The sequence below is a fragment of the Lissotriton helveticus genome, chromosome 3_1 (genome assembly GCF_964261635.1).
Source record: "Lissotriton helveticus chromosome 3_1, aLisHel1.1, whole genome shotgun sequence".
NCBI lineage: Eukaryota > Metazoa > Chordata > Amphibia > Caudata > Salamandridae > Lissotriton > Lissotriton helveticus.
In genome coordinates this window covers 1,059,112,176-1,059,133,102 of record NC_136061.1, presented here as the reverse complement: position 1 = coordinate 1,059,133,102, position 20,927 = coordinate 1,059,112,176, and positions in this window count along the sequence as shown.

Sequence of the window (20,927 nt, the reverse complement as noted above, 5' to 3'; positions counted from 1 at the left end):
AGCACTGCCGACCTATGGTCCGGCGGTTCCAGGTCGATATCGTAATCAGCCCCCAGGTTACATTTGTTGATGTGGCTTTCTAACATTTTTCTGAAAGCAATCATTCATAAAATGCCGGAGAAACGATGAACAGTAGATAACATATTAGGAAGATTAATGTATCAGCAAGGAAAGAAAGGCATGTTGCTCCTTGATCAGTATTACTCTGTGATGGTACATGTGATGTTGATTGAAATCATGGACAGTTCATGTCAGTGTAGCTAACCATAATTGGGTGCATACAGTGGGTTTTAGGGTTCAGATCTTAGCATATGCATCCATTCAACTGAAGATTATGAAGCAAATATGTATTCTTCTTTATCATGGGAGTAGCCATCAATAGTGTAGTAGATGCCATTTCACTGGGTCTCAATGGACCTGAGGAGCCCACAGCACCTATATTATAACTTGTTTTACCTCCATAGCTGTGGTATAGCAGACCCAGGTTCCTTGCATGCATTTGAGCCACAGGCGACCCTCTAGAACAAAGTTCTTAATAAAATATGTAAGTTTGTGATATACACAAGCAACCATAATATCCCTTTAACGATGGTTTTAGGTACTTTCTAGGGTTTTGAATGAGATATAAAGCCCCTGTGCAACATTATTCAACGGTGACCCAGTTTCCTCTCGGAAGAATATGCAAACACATTATGTAGACAATGGGCAAAGGGAATAGTCTTGGAACACAGTCTAGTAACCATTTTTTATTTATTAATTTATTTTTTTATTTTTTTTATTTGTTAGGCGCAACAGCTACCCAAAAAGGGTTTCCCGGCGCCGAGACACAGCATAATGAGGGCAATGAATTACTGACTATTGTAGTTATTGTTCCAATAGCCAAGTCTTAACGTGCCTTCTAAACCTAGCATGGTTTTCCTCCTTTCGAATGAAGGGAGGGAGTGCGTTCCAGAGGGATGGTCCAAGGTGGGCAAAAGATCCTCCCATTTTTGCTAGTTTGAATCTTGGTACGCAGAAGTTGGCAGCTGATTGTGAGCGAAGGTTTCGTTTGGGAGTGTAAGGATGAACCATACCCATACATCACTGTCCTTTGTGATTGGAATGAAGCTGGACCATGAGGGAACTGCAGACAGGAGAATGACACACCTCTTCCCATTGCCTCTGCATAAAGTTCCCCCTATTCACAGGGAATTGCCAAATACCACACCAACTACCCAGTACCACTCCCCACAGTAACATGGGGCACAACTACAGGCTATGCCAATTAGTAACCAACTCAAAACTGAAATTTGAGAGCCAGGCCCCGGTACAGTTGCCACCTTGCACAAGGCAGGCATGGCCTTTGGCCTTATCCTCCACTAAGTACCGGTAGGCTTACAGACTGATGGATAATAAATCTGACTCTGTTCAGTAGGTATTCAGTGTGCCTTTCATCACACCCTGTTCCTGTCTCTATGAAGATGTCCTCAAACAAATGGTAATCTGATCTCACAGTGGATTACACTGAAAATAAGACATGGAAAGCTACCATTCTTTGGGGCTCATTAGGATGGCGGACGGAAGAGCCACCGCGGCCCTGGAGTAGGCGGAAAAAGCCTTTTCCGTGTCCGCCTGCCGCGGATACTCCGTCCGCCATATCAGGATAGGAAAACGTGTCAAATTCCCGTCCGCGACGGAAAAGCACGCTCCGCCGCCGAACTACACACGAGAGCGTGGCGGACGGAACACATCCGGAGGCCACGCCGTACGGACTGACGTCGAAGACCGTCCTCCAAATCAAGATGGCGGAAAATACACATAAAACCGCAGCGGAAAAACAACCTGTCTGAACACGGCGGAATCCCCACTGCGAAGACAGGTGACATAGCAGAGATACCCACCGCAAGCTGACCAACACCATGGACCCAGCGCTACACGCTTTCCCGATGCTCTTCGCGATCCACCACGTCCTAGTCATGGCCCACCACGGACGACGACGCAGGTAAGGCACAAACCATTGGCTGTCTGCAGGGGAATACCAGTAAGGGACGTGACGTAGGGAGGGGGAGTGTCATGTTACCGAAACCACTGATGAGAAGCAAATACAAATACACATTAGTAGTACGCAAGCAGGAATGACAACGACAGACCACGAGACCTGATAGACTACCTTTATTGTACAAAATAGGGGTTAAATCACAGTGTATGCGTGAGCATGGGCAAAGTGGGCACCACAGCAGCTACATCATTGGCAGTCAACGAGAGGGCAGAATGCAGTATCAGAGCATCAACAGGGCATTGTGCAGTACAGAGCAGGTACATCAGAGGCAGTAAACGAGAGGGCAGAATGCAGTATCAGAGCATCAACAGGGCATTGTGCAGTACAGAGCAGGTACATCAGAGGCAGTAAACGAGAGGGCAGAATGCAGTATCAGAGCATCAACAGGGCATTGTGCAGTACAGAGCAGGTACATCAGAGGCAGTAAACGAGAGGGCAGAATGCAGTATCAGAGCATCAACAGGGCATTGTGCAGTACAGAGCAGGTACATCAGAGGCAGTAAACGAGAGGGCAGAATGCAGTATCAGAGCATCAACAGGGCATTGTGCAGTACAGAGCAGGTACATCAGAGGCAGCACGTGAGAGGGGCTAAGTGCATCAACAGTCCATTGCACAGAACAGGTCCATCAGAGGCAGCACGTGAGAGGGGCTAAGTGCATCAACAGTCCATTGCACAGAACAGGTCCATCAGAGGCAGCACGTGAGAGGGGCTAAGTGCATCAACAGTCCATTGCACAGAACAGGTCCATCAGAGGCAGCACGTGAGAGGGGCTAAGTGCATCAACAGTCCATTGCACAGAACAGGTCCATCAGAGGCAGCACGTGAGAGGGGCTAAGTGCATCAACAGTCCATTGCACAGAACAGGTCCATCAGAGGCAGCACGTGAGAGGGGCTAAGTGCATCAACAGTCCATTGCACAGAACAGGTCCATCAGAGGCAGCACGTGAGAGGGGCTAAGTGCATCAACAGTCCATTGCACAGAACAGGTCCATCAGAGGCAGCACGTGAGAGGGGCTAAGTGCATCAACAGTCCATTGCACAGAACAGGTCCATCAGAGGCAGCACGTGAGAGGGGCTAAGTGCATCAACAGTCCATTGCACAGAACAGGTCCATCAGAGGCAGCACGTGAGAGGGGCTAAGTGCATCAACAGTCCATTGCACAGAACAGGTCCATCAGAGGCAGCACGTGAGAGGGGCTAAGTGCATCAACAGTCCATTGCACAGAACAGGTCCATCAGAGGCAGCACGTGAGAGGGGCTAAGTGCATCAACAGTCCATTGCACAGAACAGGTCCATCAGAGGCAGCACGTGAGAGGGGCTAAGTGCATCAACAGTCCATTGCACAGAACAGGTCCATCAGAGGCAGCACGTGAGAGGGGCTAAGTGCATCAACAGTCCATTGCACAGAACAGGTCCATCAGAGGCAGCACGTGAGAGGGGCTAAGTGCATCAACAGTCCATTGCACAGAACAGGTCCATCAGAGGCAGCACATGAGAGGGGCTGAGTGCAGTATCAGAGCATCAACAGGGCATTGTGCAGTACAGAGCAGGTACATCAGAGGCAGTAAACGAGAGGGCAGAATGCAGTATCAGAGCATCAACAGGGCATTGTGCAGTACAGAACAGGTACATCATAGGCAGTAAACGAGAGGGCAGAATGCAGTATCAGAGCATCAACAGGGCATTGTGCAGTACAGAGCAGGTACATCAGAGGCAGTAAACGAGAGGGCAGAATGCAGTATCAGAGCATCAACAGGGCATTGTGCAGTACAGAGCAGGTACATCAGAGGCAGTAAACGAGAGGGCAGAATGCAGTATCAGAGCATCAACAGGGCATTGTGCAGTACAGAACAGGTACATCATAGGCAGTAAACGAGAGGGCAGAATGCAGTATCAGAGCATCAACAGGGCATTGTGCAGTACAGAGCAGGTACATCAGAGGCAGTAAACGAGAGGGCAGAATGCAGTATCAGAGCATCAACAGGGCATTGTGCAGTACAGAGCAGGTACATCAGAGGCAGTAAACGAGAGGGCAGAATGCAGTATCAGAGCATCAACAGGGCATTGTGCAGTACAGAACAGGTACATCATAGGCAGTAAACGAGAGGGCAGAATGCAGTATCAGAGCATCAACAGGGCATTGTGCAGTACAGAGCAGGTACATCAGAGGCAGTAAACGAGAGGGCAGAATGCAGTATCAGAGCATCAACAGGGCATTGTGCAGTACAGAACAGGTACATCAGAGGCAGCACAACTACGTGTCCCTACCAAACCGTCACAGGGACCACAAGAGTGCCACGCAGTTCTCAATGGACACACCATGTGAACTAACATTTGAGTGAAGTGTACAGCACCTCACATCACAGAATCAGGGGGACTGCGTGAACTACCTGCCTCGGACACACTGGCAGCACCAGCAACAGGAGTGTGAGACACAGCCACAGCCCGAGTGACACACACATGGGCCACGGACCCAGACACACTGGCAGCACCAGCAACAGGAGTGTGAGACACAGCCACAGCCCGAGTGACACACACATGGGCCACGGACCCAGACACACTGGCAGCACCAGCAACAGGAGTGTGAGACACAGCCACAGCCCGAGTGACACACACATGGGCCACGGACCCAGACACACTGGCAGCACCAGCAACAGGAGTGTGAGACACAGCCACAGCCCGAGTGACACACACATGGGCCACGGACCCAGACACACTGGCAGCACCAGCAACAGGAGTGTGAGACACAGCCACAGATGTAGTCACTGACACGTGAGCCACTGACCCAGACAGACTGCCAGCACCAGAAACAGGAGTGTGCAACACAGCCACAGATCTCCTAACTGACACGTGAGCCATAGACCCACATACCCTGCCAGGATCTGCAACAGGAGAGGGCACAACTGACACTGTGCCACCATCTGATACATGAGAGTCAACTGCACCAGCGCCACTGGGACAACTGAAATGATGAGCCACAGGGCTGTATGGGCCAGGAGGCAGGGTGGGCCTGGGAGCTGGGGATAGCTCACCTAGAGCCAAATCGGGGTTGGCAGGTGTCAATGGTGTGTGTCTGCGTTTCTTAGGGTGGTGTGAGTGCACCCTGGACAGGACAGGACTGCCAAGTGGTGGGGACTCCAAAGAATCACCACCCAGCATAGGTGGAGCAACTGCAGCCGGGGATCTGGTTTCGGGGGACGTGCTGGAGCCTGCTTGTCGTTTGCTCTGTGCCTGCCGCCTGGACTCGGAATGATGTGTAATGGGGGATGCAACAACAGGGGACACCCTCCTCTGCTTCTGACTGGCCTGGATGGGAGTGGAGGTATGGGGGGACTCCGCCGCGGAGACATCAGTGTTGCGTTTAGTAGAAAACATCAGCCTCAGTGCAGCCAGGGGTGAAGTATGCCTGTCCTTGATAGCGCCATTGTCCATGCCAGATGCCTTGTCCGTAGGATGTGCCTTATCCTTAGGTGGAGTGTTGTCTCTGGATGTAGCCTGTGCCCTGCTCGCCGCCCTGTTCCTGCCAGCAGACTTGTCGTCTGTGGTGCACCTGTCTCCAGCAGACACCTGCTCTCTGTGTGTGTCCCTGTCCTTGGGAGAGTCCCTTACCTCTGCTGTGGGCCTGCTCTTGGGAGTCTCCCTGCTCTTAGTAGGTGCCTTAGTCTTCTCACTGTCCTTGGGAGTCTCCCTTACCTCTGCTGTGGGCCTGCTCTTGGGAGTCTCCCTGCTCTTAGTAGGTGCCTTAGTCTTCTCACTGTCCTTGGGAGTCTCCCTTACCTCTGCTGTGGGCCTGCTCTTGGGAGTCTCCCTGCTCTTAGTAGGTGCCTTAGTCTTCACACTGTCCTTGGGAGTCTCCCTTACCTCTGCTGTGGGCCTGCTCTTGGGAGTCTCCCTGCTCTTAGTAGGTGCCTTAGTCTTCTCACTGTCCTTGAGAGTCTCCCTTACCTCTGCTGTGGGCCTGCTCTTGGGAGTCTCCCTGCTCTTAGTAGGTGCCTTAGTCTTCTCACTGTCCTTGGGAGTCTCCCTTACCTCTGCTGTGGGCCTGCTCTTGGGAGTCTCCCTGCTCTTAGTAGGTGCCTTTGTCTTCTGACTGGCCTTGTCCAAGGAACAGTCCATGGACATGTGAGTATCCCTTGCCTTGGGAGTACCTTTCGTGTTGAATGCCTGTGTAGCTCCGGAAGGCATGTCCCCCAACAACACTTGTGGATCCTGTGTGTGTACTCCAGTGCATCTGACGTCGTCTACGTGAACAGATTTAGCTGATCTAGGGGATGGGGTCTGTGCCCTGCGTGCCCTGACGTGCTGTCTGACGCTGCTTCTAGTGCAATAAGCTGTATTTGAGTCCTGCTCAGAATATTCACTACCCCCTGAGACATCCAGCGGTGTAGATGGTGAAACAGAAGTAGCACCCTGTTCGTTCGACTGTACTATTGCAGACGACACACTGCTTGCCAATGACTGCACTGTCCTGTGTAGACCTGCAAGATCGCCATGCATCCCTTCCATGAATGCCACCACCTGCCCCAACTTCCTATCATGGTCCTGGAAAGCATTTGTCATATTGGTCTGCCCCACACACAGCTGTCGCAGCAGATCAACGGCCTCAGCACACAGTGCATTTTGGCTCACCGTGGCAGGGGCAGCGGTGCCTGCACCGAACGCCACTCTGCTCCCCCTACTCCTCCGGCCACGAACAGTACATGGTGCAGTTGGCGGAAGTGTGGGCCCTGTGTGCTGTCTTACGACAGAAGGTGGTGAGTGCCCACTCCCAGTCTGTGACAACAGTGCAGGCTCACCCAGAGTGTCCGACGAGGAGGACGATGGTGTCTCCACATGCGAGTCCTCAGGGACGGTCCTGTCCCCCTCTCCGGCGCTGGCCTCCTCCGTGTCAGTCTGCGTGTGTGCGAAGTCTGAGCCGGACTCATTTCCTCGGCTACTCTCCACCGTCTGTGGCTGAGTGTCCTCTGTCAAAGCTGAAATGCACAGAAAAGATGTGTGAGTCATGGGCACACTCACGTACAGAAGGAACAGGATAGCCAAATCACATAGCAGACAAAGGTTTAGGAGCCCTCATCCTGCACATGGCCCACCCCTACCAGTCATCCTCACATTTTCTGCCATGGGGCCATGGACCACTAGGGGATGTGCTTTTACACTCAACTACTAAGCAAGTGGCGTGTCAACATGGCGGACCTGGATGTCAAATGAGTACCACCCAATGGGACCAAAAAGGCATCACAGGCATACATACGCAACACGGAACTCAATAGTGTGTCTGTGCACCAATACATGCATAGCACTCACAAGTTTCCTACACAGACAGTATGCTCACCGCTAGTTTGCTGTCGATCGGCACTCAGACGTTCGGCCAGTTCAGGATGCGTCACTGCAATGATACGGTGCATGAGAGGGGTCATGGAGCGTCGGGCCAGACGGGGCGTCCTTGGAATCAGGCCCAGTGTTACTTCCGCTACATTCTTGCTCAGCCTGGAAATGTCGTCCCAGCGTTTGTGGCAGTGTGTATGTCGTCTGTTGCACACCCCCAATGCCCGTACTTCACGTGCTATGCTCCTCCACAGGTCCTTGCGAAGGTGCAGCTTGACCTACCATGATGGGAGACAAAAGGGTGTAAGTCAGTGGACAGGTGGCCTGTCACACACATAGGGGCAAGACGTTACTGTCAGCAGCCATGCACAATCAGGAACATATGTCTAGCCCACACTACACAGCTAAGATAGAAATAGGCCTGATCATTTGGCCCCCTCATGCACACCAACATGTCCCACACTGCACTTACCACCCGTCCCGGTGCGCCGTAGAGGCGTCCATAGTTGCGGAGTACACCGTCCACGAGGACATCAAGCTCCGCGGCGGTGAAGGGTCGAGACCGGATCTCTTTGCCTGACGACATGGCAAGATCACGGAGTATGGCACTAGAGCAGCAGTCGGTGGTCAGCTCAGCAGCAGCAGCAGGTCGAGGTGATGGTCACAGGCAGCAGTCGGTGGTCAGCTCAGCAGCAGCAGCAGGTCGAGGTGATGGTCACAGGCAGCAGTCGGTGGTCAGCTCAGCAGCAGCAGCAGGTCGAGGTGATGGTCACAGGCAGCAGTCGGTGGTCAGCTCAGCAGCAGCAGCAGGTCGAGGTGATGGTCACAGGCAGCAGTCGGTGGTCAGCTCAGCAGCAGCAGCAGGTCGAGGTGATGGTCACAGGCAGCAATGGTCCCCAGGGTAGGAAGTTTCATTTTGGCCAACACACATATATAGGGCCCTCAGCACGTGTCAGTGGCATACGTCGCCAGCAATTGGTCAGCCCTGGAAGCGTGATCGTGAAATGGGCCAATGACTGGCCCTGTTGTTGCGGTGCACAGCTTCCGCTACTTGCGATTGGCCGTATGCGGCCAGCGTCCCTCTTCCCATTGGCTGCATGTGCAGGGACCGTCACGGGCACACATCGGCAACCGCACGTGCAAGCCTCAGGCACGGATGCTTCAGTTGCAACAATGTACTATCACTGGCGCCTCCATGGCGGTGCACGTACACAGCGGGGGAGGTGCAGGCCTATACACCCTGTAGATGTACTCAATGGACATGCCAGTTCATGACCCCCCTTACAGTCACCTTGCATCATCCACCGTACACCGGCCGGAGCGGCCGGCCCATGAACAACCGCCGTGCCAGGCCCTGCCCAGGACCGCCGTGCCGGCCATGGCAACAACCGCCATTGCACGGACCGCCAGGGAACGCCGGTAGTGGAAGGGCCGTGCAATGGCGGTTGTTGCCATGGCCGGCACGGCGGTCCTGGGCAGGGCCTGGCACGGCGGTAGTGGAAGGGCCGTGCAATGGCGGTTGTTGCCATGGCCGGCACGGCGGTCCTGGGCAGGGCCTGGCACGGCGGTAGTGGAAGGGCCGTGCAATGGCGGTTGTTGCCATGGCCGGCACGGCGGTCCTGGGCAGGGCCTGGCACGGCGGTTGTTCATGGGCCGGCCGCTCCGGCCGGTGTACGGTGGATGATGCAAGGTGACTGTAAGGGGGGTCATGAACTGGCATGTCCATTGAGTACATCTACAGGGTGTATAGGCCTGCACCTCCCCCGCTGTGTACGTGCACCGCCATGGAGGCGCCAGTGATACAACATTGTTGCAAATCGACCATCCGTCCCGGAACCTTACACATGCACTTGCCGGTGTGTGGGCGTGACGGTCTGTGCACGTGCAGACAGTGTGAATGTCGAAGGCGGCCCGCGTATGCCCAGACGTAAACAGCGGATGCAGTGCACCGCCATGGCGTGATCAATGTTTGCATCTTAGCCGATGATGCACCTTGTACCATTGTCTGCAGCTGCCTGCTCACGGTTGTGTGCGTGATTGCGTGGCTACACATGTCATGCTCCATCCCATGTGTGTCCATACCATGGCCATCGGTGAGCCACAAGTGTCCATCACGTGTGCATGTCCACATCGGGTAGTACCCTACACAATTTTGTCGTACCTCACATGTACACAGTAGATCCCGTATGTATGGGCACCTGTGAATCAGTTGTCAGTGAGTGGTATGTGTCAGATGATGACTATGGTGGGGGTTCTGTTGTGTACTGTACATGTGTGTTGCCTATTGTGTCCCCATGCATGTGATGTCCGTATGCCCACCATTCCTGGTGTTGCCATTGGTGCATCATGATATGGGGGGGTGGGGGGGTGTTTAATTTTGTATGTGTGCATGTACTTGCATGTGTGCATGTGATGTTGGGCCTACACATGTGGGTCATGTCACATGTCTGGTTGGCAGTGATGTTGAGGTGAGACACTGTGCATTGCACATGTTGCTAAACATCATGTTGCTAGTGGATGCACATTGTAGCTACGTCGGTCCATGTTGTCCTGACAATCAGAGGAGTCACACATATGACAAGCATACACTGGATACTACATGTTGGTAGAGGGCGTTGACATGTGATTGAGGTGCACACACGTGCGTTGTATGTTAATTGACTTCCATTCCATCTACTCCCACACAGGAGGGCTCCAAATGTCCTTCGCCCATACACTGTGCTGGAGGATATGGTGGACGAGGAGGTGATCCGGAAATTCAGGCTGGATCGCCGTCGATTGTTGGAACTTGTGACCCTATTGTCTCCTCACCTGCAGCCGCGAAGAACCTATCCAGGTTCCATGACACCCACGCAAAAGGTGATGGCGGCACTCCATTTCTTCGCAACAGGCACATTCCAGTACACAGTTGGAGATGCCGGGGGAATGTCACAGGCCATGTTCAGCACGGTACTCCGGGATGTACTGACAGCCATGATGCTGTACAAGCATGACTATATACATTTCCCTCAGGCGGCGGACTTGCCAGCTGTCAAAGCTGGCTTCTATGCCCTGGGTCGTATACCACACGTTGTGGGTTCCATTGATGGCACGCATATCGCGATCATTGCACCACGGGCACGTGAGCAGGTGTATAGGAATCGGAAACACTTCCATTCCCTGAACGTGCAGGTGGTGTGCCAGGCCGACAACATCATCTCACATGTGTGTGCAAGATTCCCTGGCTCTGCACATGACGCCCACATCATGCGGAGCAGCATGGTCCCCCAACTGATGGCTAATCTTCGTCCAGCACAAGCGTGGCTTGTTGGTGAGTATGCTGTGGTGACAGGAGTGATATCTGTGTGGCATGGTGTGCCCCACAATGCAGGTTGTGATGTTTCTCTCTCTCTCTCTCTCTTCCACCAACACAGGCGACTCGGCTTACCCAAACAGGCCTTGGCTGCTCAGTCCCTTACGCAATCCCACTACACCAGGAGAAATGAGATACAATGATGCCCATGGTAGGACACGTCGAGTGGTAGAACGGACATTTGGCCTGCTCAAGTCAAGGTTTCGGTGCCTGGATAAGACTGGAGGGGCCCTGCCTTACTCACCAGGCAAAGTATGCAAGATCGTGATAGCGTGCTGCATGCTTCACAACCTGGCTGTGCGCTATAACATTGAACTGCTCTTGGACCCTGATGAACTGCAAGTTCCTCGCCCTCCCGACCCAGCTATGTCAACTGATGAGGATAGTGGTGAGGAGGAAGGTGTGGACCAGAGGCGCCAGATCATTGATCGCTACTTCCCTTGATTGTGAGTGTGCTCCTCTTGTGCGGCTTGGGTATGCCCTGTGAATGTGTGCTGGTGTTGTGGCATAGTGGTGTGCTTCATCTCTGTGTTCTGCTATGTGATGCATGCATGTGTGTGTGTGTGCTAAATTGTGGCCAATGCACGTCTCCATGATGTGTGTCGTCTCATCCATTACTGTTGTGATGCGTGTGGGTTGTTAAATGTTGCACTGCAGTGTGTTCTGATGAGTGTGATCTTGTTTCCTGACGTGTCTTTGCGGTTTCTATTTTCCCTAGGTCACTCCCGCAGCGCCATGATTCTGTACCAGTTGGATACCTGTACCTAGTAACATCTGTTTCTGATGCATTCATGTGAATAAACATGGAGACAACACATGATTGAGTGAGTAAGTGGCTTTTATTTACAAAATGTGCATGGGTGTAGGTGCATATTTACAAATGAGTGAAGGGGTGGGGGAGTGAGAGTAGAAGGTTATGGCAGATGAAATGTCCGTGCGGACACCACATAGGGTGGTGTCTGCCTAGTACAGCAGGCCTGTGACAGGTGGGACCGGATAGTTGGCAGGGTGAATGGCATGCGCAGGTACTGGTACAGTCATTTTCTGTTCCTCTTGGAGCGTGTGGCAGCTGCTTCCACACTGCTGTCGCCCACTTCCAGCCTCGGTCGGCCCCTCCGTCTTAGTGCCGGTACGGTGTCAGCTGGTTGCGCTGGGGCATCGGGTACCACATCCGCCGCAGGTGGCGGTGGCGGTGGCGGTGGCGGTGGCGTTGTTTGTGGCCTGATTGTCCTGGTGAAGATGTCCACTAGTTGGCCAAGCCGCCTCTCAATGGCCCCCAACATTGCAGTGTTATCTACAAAGTCCTGGTGGGCCCGGTCTGCCTGTGCCTGACCACGTTGGTAGCTCACCTCCACCCTGCCCAGTGCCTCCAATGACTGTTGCACTGGATTGGGTGTGTTGGTATCCTCCCGTGTTCTTTGGCGTATGCTCCTGCCTGCCGGATCTGGCCTTGCATCTCTGCCTTGCCTCACACTCTCCCTGCGTGGCTGGGATGGCGCTGGCACGGCGTTGGCCGTTGGGTTGGGCAGGGTGGCAGGGGCAGGAGTGGTGGTAGTAGTGGTGGTGGTGGTGGAGGTGGTGCTGGTGGTGGCTGTGCAGGTCACAGTGGCCGGTGTTGTCACAATGGCAGAGGCCGTAGTTGTTGGTGCAGGGGTGACCTGGGAGCCAGATGGCCCTGGCTGGCTGCTTGTGCCGGGATCATCCTCTGCCCCGGAGGTGGCTGGCCAATCGTCCCCTGAGACGTCTGTGATTGGCGAGTCTGGAGGGCGGGTGTTGCTTCCAGCTGTCAGATGAGGATGACCTGCAAAACCAAAATGTGAGGATGAGTAATGTGGACTTGACAGGTTGTTTTCACTTTTTTGGCCGATTCTGTCTGCACTGGTACTCACCCCACCCACCACCACCACCACCGCCATCCCTATGGACATGGGGGCCTGTTGGGAGTTGTAGTTCCATCCCCTCACACCCACCACCGCCACCGCCATCCCTATGGACATGGGGGCCTGTTGGGAGTTGTAGTTCCATCCCGTCACACCCACCACCACCACCGCCATCCCTATGGACATGGGGGCCTGTTGGGAGTTGTGGTTCCATCCCCTCACACCCACCACCACCACCGCCATCCCTATGGACATGGGGGCCTGTTGGGAGTTGTAGTTCCATCCCCTCACACCCACCACCGCCACCGCCATCCCTATGGACATGGGGGCCTGTTGGGAGTTGTGGTTCCATCCCCTCACACCCACCACCGCCACCGCCATCCCTATGGACATGGGGGCCTGTTGGGAGTTGTGGTTCCATCCCCTCACACCCACCACCGCCACCGCCATCCCTATGGACATGGGGGCCTGTTGGGAGTTGTGGTTCCATCCCCTCACACCCACCACCGCCACCGCCATCCCTATGGACATGGGGGCCTGTTGGGAGTTGTAGTTCCATCCCCTCACACCCACCACCACCCACCACCACCGCCACCGCCATCCCTATGGACATGGGGGCCTGTTGGGAGTTGTGGTTCCATCCCCTCACACCCACCACCACCCACCACCACCACCACCGCCATCCCTATGGACATGGGGGCCTGTTGGGAGTTGTGGTTCCATCCCCTCACACCCACCACCACCACCGCCATCCCTATGGACATGGGGGCCTGTTGGAGTGATTTCGACGTTGGTGAGTATGTGGACTGCATGCATGGGTTGGGGTCTGGGAGATGTGTCTTCACAGTTGTGTGAGGCACACCATGTAGTAGTGCTCGTGGTGCTTGGTTTGTACTTACCAGCCTCTTCTCCCTCAGGAAGTCCATCAAGGCTCTCAGGGTGGATGATGGTCATCACCTTGTCCTCCCACTCGGTGTAGGGTAAGGGCTCCGGAGGGGTTCCACCGCCTGTATGATTAGCCCGGAGATAGTTCTTGGCTCGTATGGCTTTGACTCGGGTCTTTAGATCGTGCCACCGCCTCTGGATGTCCTGCTTCGTCCTCGGGACGCTCCCGGAGGCATTCACCCTGGTGACTATCCGGTCCCACATGCTGTTTCTCCTGGCTATGCTGGTCTGCTGCACTAGGGCCCCGAATAAGTGGGGTTCCACACGGATGATCTCATCGACCATAACCTTCAACTCGGTGTCAGTGAATTTTGGGGGTTTTTTTGGTGCCATGGTGTGTGGTGCTCGGGGTGTGGGTTTGCGTGGATGGGGTGGTGCAGGTGTGTGGTGTGTAAGAATGGTGTGGTGGGTGTTTGTGTGGTGGGTGTGTTTGGGTGTGGGTTGTGTGAATGCTATTTCTCTTTGGGCTCAGTTCAGTGGTGTGTCCTGCTAGCAGCTATGCTGTGATGCAGAGGAGTTGTGGAGTGGGTGGGAGTTCTTTTATGGTGTGTGTCTAGACCGTGTCTGAATGGTTATTGGCAGTCAGGTGCTAGGTGGGAGTGTTGGCAGGTGTGGATTGTGTGGTGCTTGGCGGTGGATCATTGTGTGTTGTGATTGGTTTGGATGTTTTCGGTGGGTGGGCGTTTTTTTTCGTGTGTTTGGTGATAAACTTCCGTGCCAATGTATGGCATTGGTTTGACAGTAGGGATGTTGTTTGTGTTGTCGTTCCGCTGTGGTGCACGGATTCTCGGTGCATTGGTACCGCTGCGGACGTGGATGGCGGTGACTACCGGGGTACTTGCGGAGTTATCCTAATTACGGACACGGACATTGCGCAGGTATAGCGGGGGTGGTGGATGTATTCGCGGTCATGTGCGTACGCGGCGGTCGGTGTTTTTACTGTTCCGTCCGCCTGCCGCGGACTCAGGTGTACTCCGACCGCCGCGGACGGGGATTGGAGTGCTCCGTACGCCGCGGTCGGCGTTTTTTGCATGTTTTATCCTAATTGCTGTTGCGGATTTTCCGCGGACAGGTCCGGAGTATCTTGCCACCTTCCGCGGCGGACGGTACACGTTTCCGTCCGCCATCCTAATCGACCCCTAAGTATTCAATCTGTGAACTCACCATATAATCAGTGGTAAGGAGTGGCCAGAGGTCAAAAAGATGCATGCTGAGCTAGCACTGGTAGTTTTCATATGAAACTGCAGCGAGAGCAGCAACTAAAAACAAAGAGAATAAACAAAAACATTTACTCAAAGATATAGGAAAAATACTTTTTGAGTGATTAAATGTCCTTAACCACATCAATGCTACAGCAATTCTCCCTCAGTGCTGGGTCTCATTGAATCCCTTTGTTCATGACGAACTGAGCTCGTCATGAGCACACGAGCAGTGTACTGCATGATGAGCTGAGCTCGTCATGAGCTTGGAAGGGGTTAAATGTAAATAATTTATTATTTCCCTTTCTGAAAACTCTGTTTTTAAATATTATCTTCCTTAATTTATGTCTCGTTCACCCTGCGCTCAACCTATTGCACTCACAATAACCACTCCTCGCACTACTAATCTGGTAGTGACCTAGGGAGATCTACTGCCTTTCTTTTATAAGCCCTTGGCCGCCTCCGGCCTTTAAGGTGCATGTAGCTTGTTTCTCACGCATGTACGGGCCGGTATAAATGAAAACATTATTGCACTTACCTGCACGCCAGCCGGTCACTTTCTCCCCGTCCTCTTTGGACCTTCGGTGGACTCCAGGAGCGAGTAGGAAGCAGGAACCAGGAAATACCCAGGCTCCCAGTCTCTCCCAGCCAATCACAATGCTGTTTTATAGCAGCATTGTGATTGGTCTGAGTGTCATGGTTTGGCGATCAGAGAGGGACTATGGGCCTGGGCATGTTCTCCACCCAGGCTGTAATGCCGCCTGGGTGGAGAACATGAAAAGTGCGCATGAAGATTTGGCCGGACCGAGACGGCCGGCTAAATATTCATGCGCACTTAAGAGAGTGTCACCACTGTTCTGGTGATGTGCAGCCCCGCCCCTAACAAGGTGAGACACAGATGGAAAAAAAAATGATAATAGCATTCTTTTTTATCATTTTATTTTTCCTTTTGTCAACTGCTCACAGAGCAGTGGGGCGCTGCTCCTCCGCCCTAGCGGAGGAGCTGCCCGTGGCTGGTTGGCTCGCCACAGTAGAGAAAGTAGAGGAAAAATCACAAATGCCAATGTTTCTTCAAGTTATCTTAAATGTTTTCTAAAAAATTATGGTCGTTATTCCTTCTGAGGAATGTAAGTATAATTATGTAAAATGTCACATTGCTAAGCTCATTTATAAACACAAGTGTAAAATCTGCAATTATTTCCATCGTGCATGGAGAGAAATGCCTGACTGTGCCTAATTTGAAAGCGTGAAAAATATGCGTGTTCTGATGAATTGCCTGGACACATTGGATGACTCAAAGGCAATTGATAAATCTGTTCTCATATATAACCGTTAGTTTGAAAAAGGGTTTTGGGAATAGGAGACTACAGAAGTGATCTCATCAGAATGCGTAAACAGCAGATTTTGATGTGGCTGTATTTCAAGTCGATGCTACATATACTCATGCATAATGTTTTTCATTCTCTCCTTGAATCCTTAATGGCGGGTGTGAAGATGGCACATATGACTAACCAATCTTTGAAGCACGGACCTATATAATATATATTGCAATGTCAACAAGCGTCATACGTTTTGGTGCAATATATTTTTTTTCAATTCTACACTGACCGTCCATACAGTAACGATATCCACATCCTTCACCTCTGCCCAAAACCATCTACGTTACACCTCATAATTGATTTTTATTATTTTTGTGTTAGACTCAGTTACCATATCTGTTTTTGATGGCTGTAGATTGATATAGCTCTGTTTTAGTGTAACATAGGGGGTCATTACGATGGCCGAGGGACTTTAGTCCGTCCGATATCGTCCAGGAATTGGGACCGGCCGCCTATATGGCGGCAGTCCCGCAAGTGCAATTACAATGCGACCGCCACTGTGCCAGTCGCATTGTGCATGCATGTTCACCATTGCGGTGGGAGCTACTGGCTGCAGCACCCGCCGCAACTGTAAAAATTAAGGTTTTGCATTTCGATGCACTATGTGGCAGGCACCACACGGTGCCTTCCACATGGTGCTGGTAAATGTTGTGGGGCACCTAGTGCTAAATTAACAAGCCCCTGCTTAAGGGGGGCTGCTACAGACCCCCAGAGTACATCCCCGACAGCCTGTGAATGGCGGTTGAACCGCCATTCAAAGCTGGCAGGGATGAAGCATCCTAATGAGGAGGATGGTGCCTGCTAGGAACCACCACCATTCTAGGAATGCTTTCTGGGTCCAACAGGCAATGGTAATGATTGCCTGTGTCGGACCCATGGCGGAAGGATATTTCATCCGCCAGCAATCCACCCACCACCCTTATCTAACAGGCGGAGAATGGCTGCACAATGGCGGTGAATCTGCCACCAGCAGGCTGCAAGTGGCGGATTCACCACTATCATAATGACCCCTATATTGTCTGTGCTTTGCATGTAAAACATGTACTGTGCATTTAAAGAACCTGTAGGACCACAGCAAGTTGTGGGAAAAATGAATCAATACATACATAGGCTGCAGTGTATATTTACACCACCAACAAATACACCCAAAACATAAGGTTGCCATGAGCCCCACTGTACTCTTGTTGGACTGTGGTTTAAAGGGACTGCAAAGTCTCTTTGTAATCTAAGAACACTGTTTTGTATATGCAGTTCACCCCTAAAATGTCCCTTGTAAGTACACAGCCCAGGGTGCATAATGTAAAAAAGTGACACATTATATATTTGAACTATGTCTCCTCACGGTGACTGAAGGCCTAAAGCTATTCTCACTGAATAGGTTAGTATATATTTTCCATAGGAAAAACCTGGGCATGATAAAAATATTTATTTCAGATCTCCCTTTAGGATATGCTATAGATGTAATTCAAAACTAATTGCCACTTTTAAAATCTAATTTAATTGTGAAATAAGATATTTGATAGCTTTACTCAAAAGGTAACTTTACAAAACTACTTTCTGCTGCCTGAACCAAAACTTGCTTAAGACCGTTTTTTCTGAAGCTGAATACATAGTTCTGGCTGCTGATAACAACCTTGCTCTCCAGAGGACAGTGGCTTGACCTTTGAACCCAGGAGGGCAGTATTGCTAGCACCAACTGGCCACTTAGCAAGGTTTAGCCATGTGGGAGGGAACAGTAACAGTTGACAGAAAAATGACCAGTCTCACAATACTTCTTTTGACTTCGAGCTGCTATATTGGGCTCCACTTATTAATTTACCACCAAAGGACGTCTCCTTTTCATTTAAAGAGCCCACCTAAAGCATTTGGGTCAGTTCCGAGCAGAAGGGAGAACCATTTCTAGCCATGACAGAGGGGGGGGGGGCGAGGGGGGGAGCTCATCAAAATAGGGGTGCGGCTGGGGGCCTGCCTGGAGCGTTTCCATAGGGAGGAAGGGTTTTGGCCATCTTGGATGTAGGCCTTCTGTGAATTTGTACAGAAGACCAAAGTGGAAAGGAGATGGACTTTGGGTGAGAAAGTCGGAAGGATTAGTTAGGGAGCATTCTCCAACAACTGAATAGTGCACAGGGTAAGCCCTATCCCTTACCACCGCCTCCACGGAACATTTATTGGCCTGGCAAAATTACACGTGAATAAGAAGGCCCTGTCTGGCACTGAGAAACTGTAACTGCTCTCCAAATGTTAGCTGACCACCAGTTTGTCTGCTCTAGGGATACAAAATCAGAAGCTCTGCTTGCTCCAAGAGGGCCCAGCAAACCACAGGGGCCTCAACTGTACAAGAGCCCTGTCTCAAGAGAGACCTGGAGCAGATTTGCTAAACTGTCAATAATCACAGAGCAGCAGCCAAAAATGCTATGCTGCATTGGGTGACAGGGAGGAAGAAGAAGAGCACAATATCTACAGAGATGCAGCGCTCTCCTCCCGTCTCCCTAGCGCCGGCACAGAATGTTGATTCAGTGCGCCATGCACATACCTTTGCGCCATAGTGCAAGGGTGTGTGCAAGAGTCTAGCATTGGTTTTGTATCAATCAATCAATCAATCAGGGGTTTGTTAAAGCGCGACTACTCACCCGTAAGGGTCTCAAGGTGCTAGGGGTGGGGGGGGCGGGGGGGGTGCAGGTTCCATTCCATCAAGGAGGGGGTCTGTCGAAGAGCCAGGATTTGAGGTTTCTTGCGAAGATGGGGAGCGATGTTGTCTGTCTGAGGTGGAGCGGAAGGGCGTTCCATGCTTTGGCAGCGAGGAAGGAGAAGGAGCGGCCTCCCGATCTGGTCTTTCTGGTGCGGGGGACCACGGCGTAGGAGAGCTGGGCTGATCGTAGGGTCCTTTGGGGTGCGTGGAATTTGAGTCGGCTGTTCAGGTATGCTGCTCCGGTGCCATGGAGGGCCTTGTGTGCGTGGGTGAGCATCTTAAAGGTGATTCTCGCCTCGACGGGGAGCCAGTGGAGTGTGCGCAGGTGCTGGGAGATGTGGCAGTGTTTTGGCAGGTTGAGGACCAGTCTTGCGGCGGCGTTCTGGATGTTCTGTAGCTTGGGTAGCTGTAGGTTTTTGTTTATTCCGGCGTAGAGTGCGTTGCCGTAGTCGAGTCTGCTGGTGACCAGGGCGAGTGACTGTCTTTCGGTGTTCGAGGGGGATCCATTTGAAGGTCTAACGAAGGAGGCGGAGGGTGTGGAAGCAGGAAGATGAGACAGAGTTGATCTGGCGGTCCATTTTGAGCTCGGAGTCCAGGATGATTCCCAGGTTGCGTGCGTGGTCTGTGGGGGTTGGCGGGTTTCTGAGGGGGGAGGGCCACCAGGTGTCGCTCCAGGCATCGGGGTTTGGGCCCATGATGAGTACTTCTGTTTTGTTGGTGTTTAGTTGTAGGCAGCTGTTTTTCATCCATTTGGCGACAGCTTCCATGCCTTCTTGAAAGTTGCGTCTGGCGGTGTTGGGCTCGTTGGATAGGGAGAGGATGAGCTGGGTGTCATCTGCGTATGACACGATGTTGAGTCCGTAGGTTCTGACGATGGGGGCAAGTGGAGCCATGTAGACGTTGAAGAGCGTCGGGCTGAGGGAGGAGCCCTGGGGGACTCCGCAGGTGGTAGGTGTGGGGTCCGAGAGGAAAGGGGGGAGTCTGACTCGCTGCGCCCTGCCGGAGAGGAAGGAGCAGATCCAGTCAAGTGCCTTGACCGGGATTCCTGCTTCATAGAGTCTGCGTATTAGGGTGCGGTGGGAGACTGTGTCGAACGCCGCTGATAGGTCGAGGAGGATGAGGGCTACTGTTTCTCCTTTGTCCAGTAGGGTGCGGATGTCGTCTGTTGCGGCGAGGAGGGCGGTTTCCGTACTGTCGTTTTTTCTGAAGCCAGATTGGGAGGAGTCGAGGATGTTGTGTTCTTCAATAATTGTGGTGAGTTGGCTGTTGATGGCTTTCTCGATGACTTTCGCTGGGAACGGGAGCAGGGAGATGGGTCTGTAGTTTTTGAGGTCGGTGGGGTCCGCTGAGGGTTTCTTTAGGAGGGGGTTCACCTCGGCGTGTTTCCAGTCGTTGGGGAACGAGGCAGTCGCCAGGGAGCGGTTGATGGTGTGGCGGAGCATGGGTGCGATGGTGTCGGCGGCTCTGTTGAAGATGTGGTGGGGCAGGGGTTCTTGGGGGCCCCGGAGTGGATTGACTTCACTGTCTTCAGTGTGTCTTCGGTGGTGAGGGCTGTCCAGTCATCAATCGCTGGTTTCCGGGTGTTGGGGGTGGTTGGTGAGGGTTCAGTGTGTTGGTTGTCTTTGTCGAAGTTGTCGTAGATGCTCTTGATTTTGTGGTTGAAAAAGGTGCTGAGTTTGTCGCAGAGGTCTTGTGAGGGAAGGATGTCGGTAGACTTGCTGGTGGGTTGGGCGAACTCCTTGATGATGCTGAAGAGTTCCTTACTGTTGTGTGCGTGGGTGGAGATTGTGTCTTCAATCACTTTTTTCCTCGTTTCTCTGATGAGTTGATGGTGGGCGTTGGTGGCGGCTCTGAAGTTGTTGTGGGCTTCGGTGGATTTGGTGTTTCTCCAGGCCTTTTCGAGGCGGTGGCATGTGCGCCTGGATTCTTGAAGTTCGGTGGTAAAACATCTGGCTTTCTTGGCACGGGTATTGTTGTTTTTCTTGAGGGGGGCTATGGTGTTGGTGCTGTCCGAGATCCATCTATGCAGGGTTCGGGCTGCGGTGTTGGGGTCGTCGTTTTCCGCGATGGTTGGGGTGGAGTTGTTGAGTGAGGAGGTGAGCTGGTCGTCGGTGATT